Raw genomic sequence first — 20,864 nt, 5'->3', positions numbered from 1 at the left:
AGAAGACATCAAATGGTTATCACTCTTGCTTCCTCTTTGCGTATTTACATTATTCTATTCAATATGTAGATTTCCAGAAAGCCCTGACTAAAATACCTATCCCTTTAAGCATTTGAAAACAGTATTCTCTTGTCTGCCTTTCAATCTGTTCTGTATAGTTCATTGACTATGCAAATTTAAGCTTCTGAATCTACTATCTGAATGGAATCTCAAAATGGTAAATGTTTATTTCGTTTCAAGGCATGGATGACATGGATGGAATGATTTAGTGTGGATCTGGCCAAGGGCGGATTGTTTGAGAGTAAGCAAATTTTATTATGTGGGTTTGTTTGTTGGATACATTTGGGTGAGCAGCTTTGGAGTGGTTGGTAGAGAAAATGTGATTCTGAAGTAAGTCTTTATTAATTATTATTAAAATTACTTTGTGTGTGTATGCATGTGAGTGTGCATGTGAGTGTGTGTGTGCATGCGTGTGTGTGTGTGTGTAAATATGCATAAGAATGTGTGTTTGCATGGCTTATGGCGCATGTGTGAAAGTCAAAGGATAACTTGCAGGACTTGGTTCTTCCCTCTCCCAATGTGGGACCTAGTGATGAAATTCAGGTGGTGAGGCTGGGCTGTACCTATAGACACATTTACCTCCTGAAGTGATCTCTTTGCATTCTTCCTTCCTTTCTTTGTTTCTTTCATTCATCTCTCTCTCTCTCTCTCTCTCTCTCTCTGACTGTTTTTTTTTTCTTTTTGGTGAAGCCCTGCATGTCCTAGAACTTGCTCTGTAGAATAGGCTGGACTCCAACCCTGGGATCTACCTGATTCTGCCTTCTGACTGTTGAGCTTAAAGGTGTGCATTAGCATTCCTAGCTCCCTTCAGTGATTGTTGACAAGGATGTTTCTAAGTTTGGTTATTAGTAATCATTTAGAGAAAAGTCTTTTTTTCATGTATCTTGGTTAGGTTGGAAACACATCATTTAACATAGTTCTAATTACACAGAGAAAGGGTTACATTTCTTAAATATTTAAACTTAAAAGGACTCCTCATATATTTTCTTATAATCACTGGGGACTCCTCTGCTGCTGTCAAGAGCAAAATCCAAACTCAGAAGATTCTAGATCATCTATCTGATATCCCCTTATTCACTTCAATTCTCTCTATTCTGTTTTTTTTACTATTATTATTACATTTGTACTTTTTAACTTTACATCTGGCTCACTGCTTCCCTCCTAGACAACCCCTCCCAAAATTACCCCCCATCCTCTCTCTCATTCTTCCCTGAGTGGGTCTGGTCCCCTTGGTTACCTCCAACCCTGGCAAATCAAGTCTTCTTGATGCTTAGCATATATGCTTCCTCTGTATAGTCCAACTTAAACAAGGCCTTCCTGTCCTTGAATAAGTCAAGCTCTGTCATGAACTTGTTGGTTGCCTCTGTCTGGAATGTTACCATTAATGTTTCCCATCAATAAGTTCTGCCACAAATATTAATTCACAGAGAATTCTTAATATGCATTAAGATCAGCTTGTGACACTAACATCACTTTGCTTTGGAATTCATGGCCCTCACCTCTATTGCTACACAGCCCAGGTTCAGTTCCTTGTGCTCGTACTTATTAGATCTCAGACCTTTTTCATGTTACTTTGAAATTCTGTGCCCCAGTTTCCTCATCCTTTAAAATCCAGTAGTGAAAATATGCTTAATAAAGTTGTCATAATCCGTAAGTGAAATGAGCTTTGTAGAATCCCGACAAAACTCCCCACAAAACCTGTTAGTAAAGGAATTATGGAAAGATAAACTAGTGACTCATCAGAACTTTGATTGCCTTTGTGAAGGGAGAAGGCAGGGTAAGAATTGATTGAGAATTGTAAGTTTCATTTAAGTAAGTTGGCTTTAAATATCAGGAACTTTAGTCTACAGGCACCATATCCTGTATTAGCCCAAGCACTACTAAAATGAGGGTGGACTTTAATATGGCTGGCTAAGTCAGTGTCAATAAGATTGAGCACTCTGTGATTGGTAAACCCTCAAAAAACTGGACAGAGAGCTATTGAAAGTCCAATTATTAAAACTACATTTGCTCCACTGAAAAGTTGATAGGTCTTTGGGAAAGTCACTGTGAAAAATAGTGAAATAATCCAGGTTCCTAAGAATCAATAAAAAGTAATAATAGAAGAAAATGCTGCATCATTTTAGAGGGATACAGATAGAAATCTTTGGAATGTAATGTCCAAGATGAAAGCATTTGGGTTCTCAACATAACAGGTATATTGAAGAGTGGCTGGTACGTGATAAAAGATTAATAAAAGTGAACTTTATATTTCACTTATTATCTGCATGTGCTATATGTTAGGCATTTTTCCAATTCACAAACACCTGTTACAAACAGTGGCTGGCCCAACATAGGTAGTCAATAAATTATCACAAAATTGTTGAATATATTTACTACTACTCTAAATTGAAAACAATATTAGAGCAAATACAAGTTTCTTTCATTTACTGCAGTATATAAGGACATGTATGGATCATACGGTGTCTGATGCACAGTAAGCATAAAAAGTATCCTTCTTTACTAAGTAAACTTCACTATCAAACAGCAAAGGATATAACCCTACTCTCAGTTCTCTACTAAATCTGCACTTATAAGAAAACATGAATAAATAGAATTGTAAAACAAATCCCATTCTTAAACGAATTTGTAAAAGCATCTTTTATTTGCCTGATATTTGCCAGATATTGTATTCCTGGAGGCTAGTTACTGATTAAGCTCAGCCTTTCTGGTTCTTTCTGAACTTTGACTGAATGATTCACCTTAGCTATTCTGGATCAAAACTCCTCTCCAAGCTGACTAATTCAGATTGGCTTTTCTCAGCTTCTGACTAAATTGCTCTACACTGCCTCAAACTAACTCTGGTTATCTGCTCTAATTTCTGGCTCCTTCCTATTCTCTGGCTTCAACTGCGTCTTCTGACCTGGCCTGAGCTGCATGAACTCTGGAATGAACTCTATTGCAGTAAACTTATTACACTGAATATCACTGGACTCAACTTTCAACTCATTGAGGAAGTGAACTGATGAATTCTCTCTCCCTGGGCTGCTCCTAATAGCTTTACTCCTGAGAGCTGGGTGTATCCTATTTCTGACCCATTCTGTCAAATAAATAAATCTCTGATTCATCATTTTATCTGCCTCTCAATTTGACACCATTGTTTGGGATTAAATGTATGTACTAAAGAATTCCAGCCAGAGGGATAAATGTCATGTACTAAGGATGTGTCTGCCTTATAGATGGATGGTACAGACCTAGAATGTCTTTGAATGTGATCAGAAGAGCCAGGTTGCTTGGCTAAAAATCCTCTACATAAATTGAAGACACACTTTTTACAAAGTATAGTTTTTCCCACAAATCATCTCAGACCTTTTATTCTGAAAATGTGTTTAGTGAATAGCAAATTGGTATATACTTGATTAAGTATATACTTACTTGATTATGGAAATTTATATTCCTCTTTTGGTGTGAGACAGTTATTTGTGTCTCAGGAATCACTTGAATTATTTGTGATGAAGTTTGGGAAATGAACCATTCAGTTTTATCCTACAAAGTCATTCACCATCATAGGAAGTCATATAGAGGAATCAGAGATATAGATAGCACCATTATAATAAGGATGGGGCTACTCCAAAGCTTTTACATAAATGGACTGTTTCTACCACAAATCACTTGGGTACAAGGGAGTGTCAGATGCAGAGTCCCTGTACTTGTTGAATAGTTTCCAATATTAGTCTCCAGTACTATATGTATCACATGTATCTGACATGAGAAAAGGGTTTTCTAGAAAAAAATCTAAGCTGTAATTGTTTTTCTATTTGAATATGACATACTATTTCAACTTAAAGCTAAACGTTTGTGCTGTGTTAATGCCAACTCTGAACCAAACTTCATAAAAGGCATTATGCCTTGGAACCTGTTGTTCAGTTAACATGCAAGTATTAGCCCTTTTGTTTTCTCTTCATGTTACTTCTGTACTTCAGGAGAAATTTGTGTGCCATGAATGAATTATCAACATTAACATTGGTTGAGAGCATGTCTGCTTTATTGTTTGTTTGTTTTTGTTTTTTGTTTTGTTTTGTTTTTCGAGACAGAGACCATGTCTGCTTAAACAGGCACCTGGGGTCATCAAATCAGTAATTGTTATTAGAGGAAGGAAGTCCATAGCAATCTTGTTCTGATTTGCTATGTTTTTATAATTACATCGGGAGGGGAAAAACTCCAACTAAAATGTACTTTTAATTGTTTTATGTGGATATTTTTTTCTACAGAGTAGTGACAAAGATAATATACCAGTAATGTAAAGAAGGATCTGCTATAAAAAACGTAATTAGAAAATTACAGTCCTAAAAGAAAATTAAGTCTACCCCATCTTTTTGTAGCAACTGCAAGTTAAGACAGTTCTGCTATTTTAAATGCTTTAAAAGAGATTTAAAAACAAGACTACTTCATGCATGATAAGTAGACAAGATTCAAGTTTCATTATCCATAAATAAGGTGTTACTGGAATACAAAGGTACCTATATATTTATGGATTATCTGGCTGAATTTTATTGTCAGCTGAGGTTCAACAGCAAGTATTTTCCCATAGTGTTTAATATCTGACCCTTTATAGAAAAAATAATGCTGACCCATAACCTAGAAGATCGCTCAATCTCTTTCCATTAACAACATCTAATTGTTTTTGTACAACATTGTTGTATCATATCTTATAACTGCATAGGGTTCTGCTGTAGAGGCCTGGAGAGATGTTTTAGCAGTTAAGTGCACATAGTGTTTTTTTAATAGGTTCCTAGTTTAATATCTAGTATCTAAGCCTAGTGGCTCACTAACCCTTGTAACTCCAGCTCCAAGATCAGACTCATCTGTACTCCATAGCACAAGTAATTATGTATGTGTTCCCCCAGATGCACCCCATACACATATTTAAAAGTAATAAAATATTTTGAAAAAGATTATGGTCAAAGCACATTGAACTAATTTAGGATTTTATCTTCTATGGCATAGATAATCCATGTAATTTTGCTTACAAAATAATTCACAGTTGAGAATATATGCTTTTGAAATAATCCACATCTTTCATCCTGGATGCCATTTGCTATTTTATATTTTATTATACACAAACATCTCCTTTTACATTATATTTTGGTGGGATAATAGAAAGTATCATGGCTTCACTGTAATGTCAATATTTTAGCATTATAAATTAATAGGATTTCTTGCTAGTGTATGCAATGGTGTCAGCGTTTGGAGGCTGATTATGGGAACGCTGACACCATTGCATACACTAGCAAGATTTTGCTGAAAGGACCCAGATATAGCTATCGCTTGTGAGACTATGCAGGGGTCTAGCAAACACAGAAGTGGATGCTCACAGTCAGCTGTTGGATGGATCACAGGGCCCCCAATGGAGGAGCTAGAGAAATTAACCAAGGAGCTAAAGGGATCTGCAACCCTATAGGTGGAACAACAATATGAACTACCCAGTACCCCCCAGAGCTCATGTCTCTAGCTGCATATGTATCAGAAGATGGCCTAGTCGACCATCAGTGGAAAGAGAGGCCCATTGGTCGTGCAAACTTTATCTGCCTCAGTACAGGGGAAAGACAGGGCTAAGAAGTGGGAGTGGGTGGGGGAGTGGGTGGGGGATTTTTGGGATAGCATTGGAAATGTAAATGAAATAAATACCTAATTAAAAAAAAACAAAATAAAAAAAAAAACTTCAAACCAATATCTTTCACAGATATAGGAAAAGTCACTAAAAATAAATAAAAAATTAATTAATAGGATTTTAAGTATAATTAAGACGCCTTCTGTGGGGAACCAAAAAGGGGCCCAGGGGATGCCCTGGGGAGGGGGGGTGCCCATGGGATGCCCCGGGAATGGGGAGACCCACACCCCGCCAGAATTTTACCAATTCTCTGGTCTTTCAGGCATGGGAGGGCTACTATCTACCTTCCAGTCATCCCTGGGCAGGAATTGAAGTCTCTGACCCACTCTTCAGGGGGTGGCCAAGGGGCAGCTCTACCTGGGATTCCTAGAGCTACTTAGCTAAAGCCACCTGGGATATGGGAGAGAGGGATGAGGGAAGAGGTTCCCAACACTGATGAGAGTGAGCGAAGCCTTGATGGGTAGAGACTCTCTATGGTTTTAGATCTTTATTATAGAAAGGCAGGGGGAAAGAGAGAAGGTAGAAGAGAGGGGGAGGGGAGAGTGAGGTGTAAGAAGTAAGAGAGTGAGAAGTAAGAGCATAAGAGCAAGCAGGTGCTGAACAGTGCTTTTATGGTCTTTACTGTTGCTAGGTAAGTGGGGAGGAGTTTAGCCTGAAGGTCAGAAGCTTGGGCCATTGCCTATGTGACTTTTAGCCATGTTTCTCTTGTGGGGGCTGTGAGGGGCAGTAACTTAAGAGCCAGAGTTCCAGGAGCATGAGGGAAAACCTACTGTGTCATGAAGGTGAATTATCACCCTTAGGGGTTCAGACCTCAGCACAACTGGAGACCAGCCTGCAATTCCCCACAATCTTCTAACCTTTCCTTCTCCTTTTGGACAGAATTGGCCATTGAATTGCCCTGGAAAGATTTTGCTTTCCTGTGGTCTTTAGAGTTCTCAAAGAGAGTGCACACTTTGTAGTGTATTAACTTTGGAATGATTTGTAACTTGGGCGCTTGTTTCTGACTCACAGTATGTTTAGTGTTGTTCCATTTTAAGGCTTTACATAGCTTATTAATGGGGCAGTGACCCCAGTCTGTAAAAACTTGATTTTTATTTCTCTTTGTGGATCTTAAATCCTGCTAACCAGGCCTTCTCAGATAGGGCAATGATCAAGTGACAGAATGTGCACACTCTATTCCCCCCTGTATGTGTGAAACCCTTGTAAATAAGAACAGGATTCTTGTCTTGTGAATTCCCCACAGACAGTGCTGAGAAATGTTCTGCCTAATCCCCTTTGTGAGCATCTTTCTTTCTCTTTCTTTCTTTCTTTCTTTCTTTCTTTCTTTCTTTCTTTCTTTCTTTCTTTCTTTCTTTCTTTCTTTCTTCCTTCCTTCCTTCCTTCCTTCCTTCCTTCCTTCCTTCCTTTCTTTTTCTTTCTTTCTTTCTTTCTTTCTTTCTTTCTTTCTTTCTTTCTTTCTTTCTTTCTCTCTCTCTTTCTCTCTTTCTTTCGAAAGAAGGTGCATCTAAATGAATACCTTATATTGGAAAGCAATCAAGTTTCTCTGAGCATGCACTTCCCTGTATGATCGATAATAAATTAGCATTTTATTTATACTGTATAATACAGTTCTTTTCAGCAGTCTGATTGGAAAACCAACTACTGTTGTGCTCTCCAAAGTGGTTTTTGATGGAGTGCTAATTATGCTTTACCTCAAGAGCAGTGCTAAGGGCGGGGACTGTAATCACCTTACTGTAGAGAGAAGATCCAGTTGATGAATCTTTAATGTTAGCTTCACACTATATTATAGGTGGCAAGGAAATGTGAAAGCATATTTTTTTGACCAAAGAAATGATACTATTTACATATCATTAACATTGTTTGGCCTTTGTAAAATAGCTGTATAACCATGCATTTTGTTTTTCAGTAGTGGGAAAAATAACTCGGAAAAAAATTATGTCAATTCACAAGGATAGCTGGATGACTATATTTTTAAGAAATCTATCTTGAATGAGTTTTGTTCCAGACAAACTAGCAACTTAATAAATTAGTCCTGAGAAAAGCTGTATGTCATATTCAGCAAAGGAGGACAATAAGTGCAAGAAATGGCAATCTTTTTCACTCATGCCAAACTAATCCTGTCACATAAGTGTTTGTTTGTTTGTTTAGTTTAGCTCAGATCATGGAGGCTTGATCTAGATTTTTTTCAGTATAACATAATATCAATTTTTAATACAGAATAAAAGATGGAAAAATAGTTTAACTCTGTCTTGCACACACATAAACCATCTTTGCCTCAAATATTTCTCTTCAAACTCCATTTTTATCAAAATAATTTTAGTTTATATACCAAATATTAATGGGTGAATTTATATGTGCATATGTGACTTATAATTGGCATTGCTAGGCGAACATAGAGCTCTCTCCATAGTGAGGGCATTAGTGAGGGTGTGCTATCTAAGGAAGGCTAAGATACGAATGTGTTAGATCTGAATCCAACTTAGAAAACTTGTACTGTAACAAAGATACATAGGAATCTCTCCTTGAGAATCATAGCATTAAATTCAAACTTTTAAATCAGGCAATTAGATGCACCCCCTAAAGTCATTTCATAACCAGGTGTTTTGTCAAATGTCACAGATAACTGCACTTATATTTCATTACACAAGGGACAATTTATTTTATATTCATCATCATATCAAAGATTACTGCCATGGTATAATAAGTGTTTGTTATGTTCTAAACTGAATCATCTTATGGGTTAAGGAAAATAACTGAGAATTACAGAGATTGACTTGCCCAAGGTCATTATGCTGGTGCAGGGTATGGCACAAGTTATTACTTTCTGCTTCAGGAATTTAAAAATGAGAACTTTCTCTCTTGCCATATCTTCCTTCTGGAATTTCTTCCCTCACTCTTCATTTTTTATAGAGTGATCTTTTAAACTCTTTCAGCAGTCTATAATTTGGTGTACTTACCCAGTAAAATAAACTCTTTAAAAAGTAATAATAGTTGTTATGGAAGATTAAATTTTGCATACAATACTGTACACAATTCTTTTCATTTATTGACTTATTTATTTATAGCAGTAAATCTACAAGGGAGGAGTTATTGTATTCACTTACAAAGTACATTACATGATAAAACTATCACCAGTGATTTTTATTATGGTCATATAAAGCATATGGAACAGATTGTGCCTCTCTCTCTCCCTCCCTCCCCTCTCTCTGCATATATATATATATATATATATATATATATATATATATATGTGTATATATATATATATATATAAACTTTTTGATTAATATAAAATAACATACTTGTGATACAAATGCGTTTGAGGGAAGAAAACAATCCACCATAAAACTTGATTGATTGTTTTAGGTATTATACCAGTTATTTATGACTCTAACAATCTGCCTGTTCCATATATGGATAGAAAATGTCACAGTCAGGGAAAAATGTATTAATATGTCTTTAACAACTGTTATACATTGGGCAACATGCTTGGTGCTTGTCACTGAAGAAAACACAGGAAGCTCCATAACCCAGACAGAATTCTTAAATTTAGAGATAAATAGGAAGGTCCCATTTGTCAATTCTTGATCTTAGAGCATAAGCTATTGGTGTTCTGTTCAGGAAATTTTCCCTGGTGTCCATGTGCTCAAAGTATGCTTTAAAATAAAACTATATAAATGGATCTTGCATCCAGACAAAATAAAGATCTCTTTTTCTTGTGACCTGGGAAAATGTAGAAGGATTAGAGATGGAAAATCAGGTCTCTTTGGGACCGAATTTGGTTCTGTTTAAAACACTGAAATTCCTCCAAAGAAATTAAACTCATGACCTTGGTCTGCATGAAATGAAGCCAGACAAATTAACCTGACATGCACGCTTATATAAGAAATCCTTGAAAAGGAAGAGCTGATGAAACCAGGGAACCATAATTCCTGAGAGAAAACGCAAGTGGTAAAAGCTTGTACCGTATAATGTGCTATCAACATCCCCCACCCCACCCCCCGCCACAAACAACAACAACAACAAAAAACATGAAATGGTGAAAAAGTGGTCTAGAATAATTTGCAAACCATGGAACTGTTTTGATATTTTGTTTTCATGACATCTCTTACTCTGAAAATCAGAAGAAGAAGAAGAAAAAAAGATGCTCCATAGGTCGGGACACACTACTCCCAATCAATCAGACCAGACACTTCTTAGGAATAATGTGTGGATCAAAGGAAATGCATCTCAGTTAATTACAACATGTACTGTGAGTAGAATTTGATTAAAGTAAAATTTCTGATGAAAATGGGCAAGTTGTCAACAAGCTAAGATGATAACTGCTTCATCTTTAACAAGTGTTTGTAAAGGTGTGAGTGCACAGTAAGCGCTGTAGCTAAAAACCTGTAGCTAAAAAGATTCTTTCTCAGCAGCACAGGCAGATGTACATTTTATATATTTGAGAAGGAATGGGAAAAACAAAAAGTCTCTGTGAATTTCACTTGAATTATAACTCTACAGGAAAGAGAATGACTATTTCTGAGATTCTTTCTCATACACAGAAACACAAAACAAATAGTTCATGCTAGTTAGTAAGCCTGCTGTTTCTCAATGACAAATATTTTATACCTTGTGGCTGAGAATCTTGCTGTGGCTTACCTACCTACCTAGCACGTTGCAGTACTTAGACTTTATCAACCAGGACTGCACTGTTTCCTGTTCTGACTACCATCCTCTGCTGCCTCTAGGCTGTCTACAGAACCTATGGAATTTGCAGTTCAAGTGTTGGGTAGCATCTCTTTGTGAGTTATGGAGGATTAGAAAAAGAAATCATTTACACACATGCACGCGCCCCCCCTCCACTTTTTCCCCACTCACCCTTATCAGTACTATTGCCACTCATGCAGCTGTAACCTACATTGCTCACCTCTAAGTTCCAGATCTATTTGTTTTCTTGACATACCTTCCCACTTGGCTTTCTCTGTGGCGATTGCACATGCTTATCTCTCTCTTTCTCTATGTCTCCTATTGGCCTCCAACTTTCTACATACTTGTAGATGGTCTTGAACTTTCAACCTTTTTTTCTCCCACCTGAATACTGGAATAATAGCCATGCTCCACCATGGCCCAATTTATGTTTCATTGGGATAAAAGCCAGGGTTTCATGCATGCTAGGTAAGCAGTGTACTAACTGAGGTATGTTCTCAGGCCTCATTCTTCTCATATTTTTGGCAAATTATTTCCTACTTTCCCTACCTATCTCTAGGACTCTTAATTAACATCTTCATGTAGTTGAAATCTCCTGTAACTATTGTGAACTGAGTATGTTTTGCAGTTATCCTACAAGAGTAAACATTTCACAAGTCATGTTTTACAGGAGTATTTTGTTTATTATTGTAACCTTAGCACATTGTATATAACTTTGCATTTAGTGAATAAGAAATACTTGTTTAAAAAAATAGTAGGAGATATGTAATATTTGTTTATTTAAACCTATTTCATCACTAAAGATACACATTGTTATTAGTAGTTTACAGTTCAAACAACTGCTCACCATTTTTACACTGTAACAATGACAGATACTGAAATTCCACTTTTGCCATTGTTCCTTACATTTTGGCACCAGTAAGACTGTGATTATGAAATTTCATTATTTGGTATTTCTCTCAAATTATTCTATGAACATTTAAGTACAATGTCTGATACTGATGAAGAAAACAACTAAAATTGAAGGAAAGTTAAAGATATTCCTGGTTAAAAAATTTGAATATGTTAACCAAATTAGGTGTTAAGAGGATGTGATTAAAGACCGAATAAGTAGATGGACATTTCCATATTTGATATTTAGATTTCAAGGGACATTTTTCTTTAGCAATATAGTCAAGTGCTTAACAATATATGGGTTTTGTGACCTAAGTAAGAGCACCAGAAAGGTGAGAATATTCTCTTGACAATCAGTGCAATTATAAATCTGAAACTTATAGTACATTTCAAATGTCACTATTAAGGTAGAGTTTGGGTTATAGAACTTTATATAGTAGGTTATAACATTTTAGTGTAAGTTTTTTGACATAGTTACTGTCAGTGAAGCATTAACTTTGAAATACTCAAATTTAAACTTGTTTATTATAAGGTTTTAGTTTATAAATAACAGACAGGGTATTGAGTAACTAAAACATGTACTTTCCCTAACTTGGATATTTCAAAAAATGTTAAATTTCGTAAGTATTTACTTGGAGAATGAAAAGATTGGATTATTTTGTGTCTTCACAATTCTTAGGGAACAGATGAAAGGTGATCTTAACTATGAGAAAATGTCAAATGACAGTAGGTACTACAATCTCATACCAAAGGAATGGATTACAGAATAAGTCAGCAAGGCCAATGAAAAAAGACAGTATTGCAAGTATAGTTTTAAAATAGTTTTGGCAAGGGAAGGTCGGGGAGAAAGCAGAGTAAGCTATAATAATATTTATAATCTAAAGATGGGCCAGGTCTAAATGTGTACTTTGGCCTCTTTCCATCCTAAGATATTCTGTATTACTAAATGGTGTTAGGATTTATACTCATTTCTAGGTCTAGACTGGTTCAGGCTCATTGTTTTTTTTTTTAAGATTTATTTTTATCATTTTTAAGAGTGTGTGTGTGTGTTTTTGTTGTGTGTGTACACATTTGTATTAGTCACTGTTCTCTAGAGGAATAGGGCCAATAGGATGGAGATGTAATATACATATACAATAAAATAATATATTAAGTTATTCTATGCTAAAGTTGTAACAGAAATTGTCTAACTTTGAGGAGGTTGAGAATCTAGTAGTTCCTTGCTCCTTGAGGCTGGATGCCTAAGCAGTCACAGTAGTCTCACAGTGTATGTCTCACACTGGAGACAACCCATGTGTCAAATAGTAAAGCTGAGAAATGCTGCTTCTGACCTTAGTGAAGGAATCCTCAGCAGCAAATGGCTAAATCAATTCAGCAGCAAAAGTGAAGGCTAGGCCAACAGGAGGGATGGCCAAGCAAGCAAGGGGTGTTAATAACCTTCCTTTTGCTATGCCCTCTTTTTATCTGGCAAGCCATGACACGGTGCTTCCCATACTCGCAATGACTTGTCCCATATCAATTAATGCAGTGAGATCTACTCAGTTGAATCTAAAATTTGGAAGCTGATACTAAAACTGACTGCTACTGTGTATGTGGATACTCATGGAGACCAGATCCCCTAGAGCTGCAGTTATAGGCAGTTGTGAGCCACTCAATGTAGGTATTAAGAAATGAATTTGGGTCCGCTACATGAGCAGTAAGTGATTCTAAATGCTGAGTCATCTTTCCAGCTCAAGGATCCCTGCCTCTAAATCTGTTTCTTTCTTACAGGAAAATGAGTCATCTAGTTCTAAAGTGAACTGTGTAATTACTCCATAAAATATAATCCAAGGAAGCAAGTTTGTCACTAAAATGAAATAAAATACTAACATTTCTACTAAGATTTGACCTAATTAATTTATACCATAATAGATATCTTTAAGATAAATAAGCAGTTGATTCAGGATAATAAAATTCAGTTCAAAATAGTTACTGTATCAGTAGAAATTTGAAAACATCATTGATGTAATAGTCTAGCTAATAGTATAAAATATTAAGCAAATTTGCATTGATACTTTTATACTGATGAATTTATTAAGTGGTTGTAGTCAAAGTTGAATCTACATTTTTTTGAACAATCAGAATTTCTTGCATTAAGTTAGTTTCTATGCGTTGCTGGAAAAGCTTAGTAATTTATAGTAAATTAATAAGTCTCAGTGAATGTATTATTTGAAATGTACTTGCTTTTTTAATTATAATGTTCTGTGTTTAAGCACAAAGCAATCTGTTTTTAAAGAGTTGGTGCCAATTAAAGTGTAGACTATATAATGTTCAATTTTTCTTTCTTAAAACTCTAATAATTCTCAAGAGGGCAAATGTAAATAGGATGAGTTGGTGATAATAATTAAAAAAAAAACCTACTTGTCACATAATAGCCATTGGATGTACTACAATAAAACATTTTGATGTTCAGAGAACAGTCTGTATTTTACAATGATGTTATCTTTTAAGCCTGTGCCTTTTTAAATATGGTAAATGTCTTCAAATATCTGCTCCATGTTCTAATCTAGTTGTTCTACACACGTGTGCCTGTCTAAAAGAAGCAGATGCCTAAATTACAGGGAAAGGAATTGTGCAAAATCTCTAAGCAGGAGAGACTTTTTTTGCTTGTTTCCTCTCCTTGGAGACTGAGAATGGCTACAGAATAGGAAGGCCCCTATTTGCTATTAGATCAAATGTTAACCATTTACATGTAAGTTGATAGAAGAGAAAGAAGAGTGGTTTTGCATGTAGCCTGGGTGTGGATAAGCCGTGATTTAGCAACCAATTTGGAAATATTTAATTATTTAAGACTTGGAAAAGCTTTACCCTTCTGAATGCCTGCCTTCTGTACTTGTCCCATAGTTCACAATGAATAAAATTAGAACTTCTAAGGAAGGCTTCAAGCAGGAGCTTGACTTGTGGTTTTTATCTTACAAAGTCTTCTGTTACCAGTGCAAAAGATGATCAATTGGATGGATTGGTGGTCACATACGGGAATTTGTTTCAAAACATCAGAAAAAAAATTGAGGTAGCAGGTAAAGTACAGAAATGAATAAGAAAATGTGAGAACTATTTTGGAGAATTATTTTTTTAGAGTCATTGAAATCTGGAAAGGGGCGTGGCCACAAAATGTAGCGATGTTTGAGGCTTATTTGCTTGGTTGCTGGATTGCTTGATTGGCTTTCTTTGATTAATATTCTGAGAACAAATATATTCATAATCAGCAAGCAAAAATGTTAATACATTTAGCATAAGCAGTTCACATATACAATCTTTTAGACATACCAACCCTGATAATGGAAGAGATGGAGGGGGTCAGCAGCAATGAAGAGTACATGTTGTCTTATTTTTGAATCACATTCATCCTCTATAGAGGATAATGCTATCACCATTTCACCATAGAAAAGCCCCAGCTTACAGAATCCCCCTGACCCATTTTCTCAATGTCAGAAAGTGGCAGCATTTCAGTTCAAACCTTGTTCTGTCTCCAAGGTCTTGGTCTGTGATCTGCATGTAAATGAAAATGAAAAGAAGCAAAAGTATGGATGTAAAGGGTAGGTAAACGATAGAAAATGTAAAAAGTAGACTTATCATTAGCAAAGAAAGCACAGTCCAATGGAAGGGAGGGAAAAGGCTTATCCACAAATAGTTTCTGCCCTCAGCTAGGTAAGTTCCTCATGCTCACTAATGTCAGGGGGAGGTTTAAATGGGGTGTGAGCTCCTGATAGAAGTCAGTGGCTGGCAGCTGACCTCTTTGCAGTCAGGAAGTAAGTTTGTGTCAATTTCAAACTAAAGCATGCTTTCAGAATGGTACTTCCTAATGTGGGTTGCTGTAGATCCTCACATAGTTTCTGGCCTGAGTGGGTAACAGAGTGAGCTGTTAGAAGCTTCTATAGAAGTGCCACTGCATAATGCTACAATGGCTGGATCCAGCATTTTGAACATAGGCTTGTTTCATTTTTCCCAAGTAATTGGTATTACATTTACAAAGGATCTCTCTGTGCTGGATTGTGAAAAGAGGCACAAAAAACTGGCCCTTCAGTATCGATCATTTGAGATAGAATGCTGCACACATCAAAAGGCTTGGGGGAGTGGAGAGAACCTCATAGATGTTTTTGTTCCTTGAGCAACATGCACTTTCCTTTGTAAATGTGAATATTTAGATAACTGTCTTCATATGAACACCTATTGACCATATGATGTAATCAAATAATTTCTGTCATTCAGTGCTAAACAATAGATAAACCCAGTTTTTGTAATTTTCAAAAATAGCCAATTTATGTAACATTAAAAGAAGCATTATCAACATGTTTTCTTCTCAAAAGACTGTAGCTATTAAACTCCTTAATTACTTCATTTTCACTCTCAGTGTAATATTAGCACTTTAGCACTTCAAGTACAAAAATGATTAATGAGCCTGATAATTCATTCGCATACATATTACTTTGCTGCGTGAGATAACCCTGAAGCCTGTTCTCTGCTCTAGACTTAGACATACCTTTCAAGAAAAGTACCTTATGGTATATATACTGCATGATCTTTACAAAAATATACATAATTATAGTCACCTGCTTTTCTCTGCAGAGAGAAAGACAGTAAATCAAATGCATTCAAATGTTGCTAACTTTTAAAGCAAAAGTATATGGCTATACGGAATATCTTGATTTTTGCATTTTATCTGTGATTGCAAATTCAATTGTGCCTAAAGTTTAATAGTAACCTATCTAAGAATGTATCTTCTTGAAATATTTAAGTGTGAAGGAAAACACATCCAATTTCTATATTATATCCAGGTGAATAGTGTTGACTTGGCAAAAAGATCACATCAGACTATATCATGATTCAGAGATGAGGATTGTGTTTGGAGTGACTAAAAAAGATCTGTAGGAGACTGTCTCTAACAATTCTTGCATTGCTTATGTGATTCTTTTAGCTGTCCTGAATATAAGTTTTTCCTGGTCTCCAAAACTTAGACTTGCTAAGTTAATCAGTTATTTCTAAAGTTTTAACCTCTAAAGTATAATCAATTGTACTGTTATTTTTGCTGTTGCTTTGTTTTTGTTTTTGTCTATTCCTTCCTTTGGTGTTTATACTGTATTAACCAAGTTCACCCACAAGGATGTGTTATTCTTACCTGAAAACTCTCTTCTCTCCACATGCTTATCACCTAAAAGCTGAGTTCTATCCTAACTCAGTAGCAAATCTGGAAGGTTAGATGAACTTTTGCTGAGAACTAGAGAATTGTGCTTGTCAGGATTGTTGCCATGACAGCACATCATAGCCACTGAAAGGTGAAACGGGCAATTCCCAAGGGCCTTCCTTTGTGCAAGGGAAAAGCAGAACTGTAGACCATTTTCTGGACTCTAAATCATGTCTCTCATCTGGTTTGTTCATGTAGGTATAATACCATAAATGTGTATTGTGTGAGAGAGATGTTTAGTTTTGAAACAAAGCATACATTTGTTCCACTGAACTGGACATGATCAAATTAGTGTAATGAAAAATTTAAAACCATAAATAGAGTCTATTATGGCAAAAGTAATATAGTTTCACTGCCAAAATATAAACTATAAATTCAATTATATGGTTCTACTTTATTGACTGAGAGTCTTTTGGATATTATAAGAAAAAACAGTGATTTTTTTTTCCAAGACAGGGTTTCTCTATATAGCCCTGGCTGTCCTGGAACTCACTTTGTAGACCAGGCTGGCCTCGAACTCAGAAATCCGCCTGCCTCTGCCTCCCAAGTGCTGGGATTAAAGGCATGCACCACCACACCCGGCAAATTTTTATTTAAAAATCTGACTAGGATAAAATTAGAAGTCAATAACTATATTGTTACTTGAACAACATGTGAAAATGCAGGACTTCCACATAAGGAAAAGTTTAGTGTAAGTTTTTCCCAAGTATTACATGGCCTACACTTACATTAAAAAAAAATACCTAGTTCTCTATGTGAAATACCAGTTACATTAAGAGTCCTAAATTTTTATTTGCTGAATGTGGTAATGTTATTTGCAAGTAGTACTTTATGGGCTGCAGAGATAACTTGAAATAGTGTGTTTCCTTTGGTAAGTGACTAATGAGATTATTCCCATATCCCCAAATGTCATGGAAGTGGGAGGGAATGTGAAAAAAGAAAATCAAGAGTGGGTGCCACTTCTGAAGCATACACACACTCTCCAGAACTTGCCTATGATGACTTGGCCTATGAGGGCCTAAACTAGCCTGCTTCATGCCTACACCAGTCTACTCTGGCCTACACAATATCACACTGGCCCACACAGTAAGTATCACACTAACCCACACAGTCCCACAGTCTCCTATACTTTCCTGGTTAGGTTACTTCCCCAGCAGATGGTGCTGCTCTGTGGAGGAGCATTAGGGTAGTCTTGATATAAGCCCCAATTCCCGTTCTTGTTCTCTTTTGGCATGTGATACCTTTGAAGTCAGATAGTGGCATTACCCACTAACACATGTTTCTGTGGTGGGACTGCAGAATACTCAGTGAAAAAACATGACTCAGTGCTTCCTGTGTGCATTTAAACCTTAAAACGAGACAGTGAATTCCTCTGATTTGTAGATTGGACTAGTAAAAATAATTTAACTTAATGGCATATATATTAGACTTAAATGCTCCCAAAATAAAACTGCTTACCTGCAAAGAATAAAACAAAGTGCATAATTTTTCCATGTACCCAATAAACTGAATCCTGAGTAGTTTTAAAATAAAATATCCTTTGTTATTTAGAAATTCTATTTCTCCCTGTAGCTAGGTCCATATTAAGATGAAAAAGAGTAGTAGTATGGATAAGTACACAGTAACACTTATAAAAATCTTTAAATCAGCACAAAGCAAGGTAAGTCTCTATCTTTGCTTAAAGTAAGTCATCAAAAATATATATGTGGTATAAACGAAAACTTTCTGTCTGGCAAATGGCTTTTCCACATATTTTTGCTGTCAGTTGTTTTCTATGGCTACATAAAAATATTTTTTTCTTTGTTAAAGACATTTTACCTTTTATTTTTTTCAAAAAAGTTTTATTAGATATTTTCTTCATTTACATTTCAAATGCTATCCCAAAAGTCCCCTATACCCTTCCCCCACTCTGCTCCCCAACCCATTCTTGTTAGTTAATACTAGCAAATAGTTTCTCATGTTGTTTAGTTACTATACTTTCACAAGAAGATCTAAGAATAATTCAGTCTTGTATGTAGAGTTACAGTTTACTAACATGACTTCTGTATGTAGCTGTGGTTTATTTCAGGTGTTGCACACTAATAATTTACATCAGGATTTTCAGAGATTTATTTTATTATAGATATAGACTTCTAATGTCATGAGGAGTCGGCTTTATTATTCCTTGTTCACAACTTATAACTCATTAAAATATGCATTTCTGGGGTGTGGCTGCACATATCTATAACCTAAACATTCTGGAGTCAGATGAGGAGAATTGCCAGCTAGAGTCCCATTTGTGTTAGGTGTGAGACATACAGACAGATGAAACAAAACACATAAATGGAAGCCATGATTGTTGGAGTATTGTATACATGCTTCTCATCTTTTATTGATGAGATATTAATTACATCACTTCTTTAGTCTTTAAAAAAATCAAGTCACATTAATACACGGGATTATTTTTGTCATCCAATCTTTTTTTATTAAATATTTATAAAATATTTGTGATGGCTAAAAATTGGAAACAACTTGGAGATCAGCTAATAAGTGAGCTATTAAATTATTGTACATGTGGTAAAACAATAAAGTAATACAGAACAAATTGTTAATATACACAGAAAAGAGTACAAAGAATTGCAAAGAATTATTCTAAGCCAATCTCAAAATTACATGCCACATCATTACATTTACTTAATATACATTATTGCCACTGGATTCAAGACTTTCAGGAACTCAAAGAAATTATTTTTGTCTCTGTGAATTAATTGTGCAAAGTATAATTTATGATGACATATTCATAGAAGCATGTAAGATACTTTGACCACATCCATCTTTTTATCTTTCTTTCCTTATCAAATTTTGTATGCATACCTTTGGGTATTAATTGTGTATGTCTATAGGCAATAAATATTGCACTGATTATTTATGTAATAATGAATACTCTAACTACTAGTCTTACATCGTGAATATATTTTTACTGATACATTACTTAAAGTATCCTATGGAAAATACTTCCTTAGGAAACTAAAATTTTTACCATAAGGCTATTTTTTATTTAGAAAGATGTAGAATATATGTACTCTGCATAAGGGACAGTATTTTATCATCATGAGACTGGTAGTAAAACAGACCCTGTCCTGAATTTATGTTCTACAAGTAAACTGGTTATTCAAATTCTCAGTGCTTATTTTACATTTGAATAAAATGTGGAGAATCTTAATGTTCACTCTTTATTACAGTGGGTAAAATGATAACATGAAGAAATTTAAGTATTTGACATATATTTGAAATCAAGAAGCACTCATAAAAATTTCCCTCTTGTGATAATGAACTGAGTAGGAAGAAGTGCGTCTGATCTCAAAATGGAAGGCCATGATCCTCAGGAAGCAGAGAAGCTAAGGAAGCTCTTTATTGTTGATCTGAGCTTTGAAACTACAGTTGATAGCTTAAGAGAACTTTCTGACAAATGGAGCACACTTACAGACTGTATGGTAATGAGAAATGCCCAAATAAAATGTTCCAGGGCCTCTGATTTTGTGACCTCTTCTTGAGTGGAAGAGGTGGATGCTGCAATGTGTCCTTGGCCACACAAGGTTGATGGGCGTGTGGTGGAACAAAGAGAGCTCTTTCTAGAGAGGCTTCTGTAAAGTTTGGATCCCATGTAATGGTGAAAAAAATTGTGTTGGTGGTATTAAAGAAGATAAGGAAGAATATAATCAGAGAGACTACTTTGAATAAACAGTATGGCAAGATTGAAAACATAGAAGATATGGAAGAAGGCAGAGTGAATTTGCTTTTGTAACTTTTGATGATCTATGGTGGTGATGGGAGATATAGTGACGTTGGAAATTAGAGTGGACAGAAAGCACCAAATTATGGACCCATGGAGGGGGGCAGTGTTTCATGGACGAAGCTCAGACAGTCCCTTTGGTGGTGGTTATGGATCTGGTGGTGGAATTGGTGAATATGATAGCAGAAGGTTTTAAAATAAAACAGAAATCACTACAATTCTTATCGTGAGAGAGAGAACAAAGAGTTATCTAAAAAGCTGCAGGATACTTCAAGACAGTCCTCCAAACTGAATTAGAAAAAATATGCCATAGAAGAAATGATGATCTATAATCAGAAAAGTAACTGCAGTTTAAATAGCAAGGCCTTCTTGTTCAGAATGGTCATAGCCACAGTTTGCAAATGGTCAGCAATTGAGTAGTGCAATGCAGTGTCAATTAGACATACATTCTTGAGGTCTTTATATGTTGTAGCTTTGTCTTTTTCTTTTCATTACATCAGGTATATTGCCCTGTAGATTGTGGAAGTGGTACCAGAGTCCCCAGTGAGTGGGGAAGGTATTGTGGGGGAAGGAAGGGA

The 20,864-nt window shown here is 35.7% G+C and overlaps 1 protein-coding gene and 1 pseudogene across 1 annotated transcript in view; both read left to right on the top strand.

The window, feature by feature from the left end:
* Nucleotides 1-20,864, top strand: part of Il1rapl1 (interleukin 1 receptor accessory protein-like 1) — a 1,375,012-nt gene that overhangs the window by 59,184 nt on the left and 1,294,964 nt on the right. The gene's annotated exons all lie outside the window — the stretch shown is intronic.
* Nucleotides 19,820-20,495, top strand: Gm14774 (predicted gene 14774; annotated as a pseudogene).

Source organism: Mus musculus, chromosome X (genome assembly GCF_000001635.26).
Source record: "Mus musculus strain C57BL/6J chromosome X, GRCm38.p6 C57BL/6J".
Lineage (NCBI taxonomy): Eukaryota > Metazoa > Chordata > Mammalia > Rodentia > Muridae > Mus > Mus musculus.
The sequence above is the reverse complement of the archived record's forward strand: the minus strand, read 5'-3'. Positions and strand labels throughout refer to the sequence as shown.